Source organism: Pygoscelis adeliae, unplaced genomic scaffold (genome assembly GCF_000699105.1).
Source record: "Pygoscelis adeliae isolate BGI_AS28 unplaced genomic scaffold, ASM69910v1 Scaffold455, whole genome shotgun sequence".
NCBI lineage: Eukaryota > Metazoa > Chordata > Aves > Sphenisciformes > Spheniscidae > Pygoscelis > Pygoscelis adeliae.
In genome coordinates this window covers 157,991-160,423 of record NW_008824774.1, presented here as the reverse complement: position 1 = coordinate 160,423, position 2,433 = coordinate 157,991, and the positions used below count along the sequence as shown (strand labels likewise).

The 2,433-nt window shown below is 54.9% G+C and overlaps 1 protein-coding gene across 1 annotated transcript in view; it reads right to left on the bottom strand.

Moving 5' to 3' along the window:
• The window catches only part of TBRG4 (transforming growth factor beta regulator 4), a gene marked incomplete at its 3' end in the record, with an annotated part of 14,447 nt that overhangs the window by 10,455 nt on the left and 1,559 nt on the right, over positions 1 to 2,433 (bottom strand).

Sequence of the window (2,433 nt, the reverse complement as noted above, 5' to 3'; positions counted from 1 at the left end):
GCTTTCCCGCCGGCAGCCCCGACGCGAGGCGGAGCTCGTGGTTTTCCACCAGCACTCGGTCTTCCGTCTCCTCCAGCGTCCGTCAGTGAATGCCCGGCACCTCTTTATTTCCAGCCCGAGCTTCCCCAGCCGTGCTCTGCTGCTGCTGTGCAGCACTAAAAGGCAATTCCAGTCCGAAAGCTCTCCTGATTTGTACAAAACCAAACCCGATCCTTAGCACAACGTCGGTTCTGACGGGCCCTTCAGAAAGCACCGCTGCGCCAGCCGCCCCGGTACAGAGCACAGCGCCCGCTTGGCAGAACGTCCCGACGTCACAAAATTATTTCAGGAACAAGGAGTTGTTTCTCAGAGCGACCGTGCAGGAGGTAAGCGAGGCAGTTGTCCTGGTTTCGGCAGGGATAGAGGTAATTTCCTTCCTAGTAGCTGGTACAGTGCTGTGGTTTGGATTTAGGATGAGAACAAAGTTGATAAGGCACCGATGTTTTAGTTGTTGCTGAGCAGTGCTTACACTGGCCAAGGACTTTTTAGTTTCCCATGCTCTACCGACTGAGAAGGCTGGAGGGGTTCAAGAGGCTGGGAGTGGGCACAGCCAAACTGGCCAAAGGGACATTCCATACCATGGGACGTCATGCTCAGTACATAAACGGGGGGAAGCTGGCGGGGGGGGGCCGCTGCTCGGGGACTGGCTGGGCATCGGTCGGCGGGTGGTGAGCAATTGTACTGCGCATCACTTGCTTTGTGTATTATTATTATTATTATCATTTTATTTCAACTATTAAACTGTTTTTATCTCAACCCACGAGTTTTTCTCACTTGTGCTTTTCCAATTCTCTCCCCCATCCCACCGGGTGGGGGGGAGTGAGCGAGCGGCTGCGGGGGGCTCAGTTGCCGACTGAGGTTAAACCACGACAGCAGTGCCGTGAGACGTTGACTTTCAGCCAGGAGGGACGACGCGGGTTTGGGCAAACAAAGGCTTTAACTCTCTGGCCTGTCCAAACTCCAGCACTTCCACCGGCACGGCAAATTCCTAAAGTCCTGCTCAGGCAACGGCTCAGCACCTCAGGCGCAAGAACGACCCGAGCGCTGCCAGGCTGCTCTGCTAAAATCTGAAAAACCACAGTCCAGGATGCAGCCGAGAAAGCGAGCAGAGCTCGTGACTCGCCCCGGGTTATTCAGAAAGTCACAAGGGGAACCAGACTGCGCCCCTGGCTGATCCCTCGCCTTTTTCACCCATTTACGTGTACAGAACTCATCTCACAGTCTGCTAAGAGCCCCTTCCCTCAAAGCTGTCTTGGCCCACGCCCTGTCTGTGGAGAACAAGCGTGATGAGGAGCGGCTGAGGGAGCTGGGGTTGTTCAGCCTGGAGAAAAGGAGGCTGAGGGGAGACCTCATCGCTCTCTACAACTACCTGACAGGAGGTTGTAGCGAGGGGGGCGTCGGTCTCTTCTCCCAAGTAACAAGCGACAGGACGAGAGGAAACGGCCTCAAGTTGCACCAGGGGAGGTTTAGGTTGGACGTGAGGTCTTTACTGAAAGAGTGGTGAAACATTGGAACAGGCTGCCCAGGGAAGGGGTTGAGTCCCCATCCCTGGAGGTATTTAAAAGACGTGTAGATGAGGTGCTGAGGGACATGGTTTAGTGGGCATGAGGGTGTTGGGTCGACGGTTGGACTCGATGATCTCAGAGGTCTCTTCCAACCTTCATGATTCGATGATTCTACTGTTCAGAATCTCCAGCTCATGGACACAAGGACATCACAAGCCAATTAATTTCAGTTTCTTTGCGTCAGAGCGTCTTCGCATCTACACAACGACCTCTTACATTCAGTTATCTACAGCTGCGGCTGCAATAACAACTCGTTGGAGAAGGATAATCGTGTTTGCAGCGAGTTGGCTTGCTTGACATCTCAAAATCCCTAGCCACGTCCTCTTGGCAGTTTCCCACCCTTCGGTCACGCTGTCTCGCTTCTCATATCACTCACGCAGCGCGGCAGCTTGGCTTTGCCAGCTCTGGGGCATCCCTTCCCCACCGAGGGGTCCCCAGGGACACGGGCACCCCTTTGATCCGTGGCGACAGCGACACAGGACCACGTAGATCAGCAGGAGCAGTACTTTCACTCCAAATACAGCGGCACGGAAGCATTTCAGCCCAACGGAGCTAACCGGGCACCCTCAAGACAAATCCCACCTCTCTGCTGTCCTTAGACAGGTTTTAGGGAGCAGAGATTATGGATCAGGAGAAATACGAAGCATCTGTAGAACGCCTGTACCCCCAGAGCCCTGTCAGGAACCTCATCAAGTTCAACAAGGCGAGTTCAGAGGTCGGGGCGATCCCCGGTAGCAGCACAGGCTGGGGGACGGACGGATTGAGAACAGCCTGGTGGGGAAGGGCTTGGGGGCACTGGTGGGTGAAAAATGGGACATGAGCCGGCAAC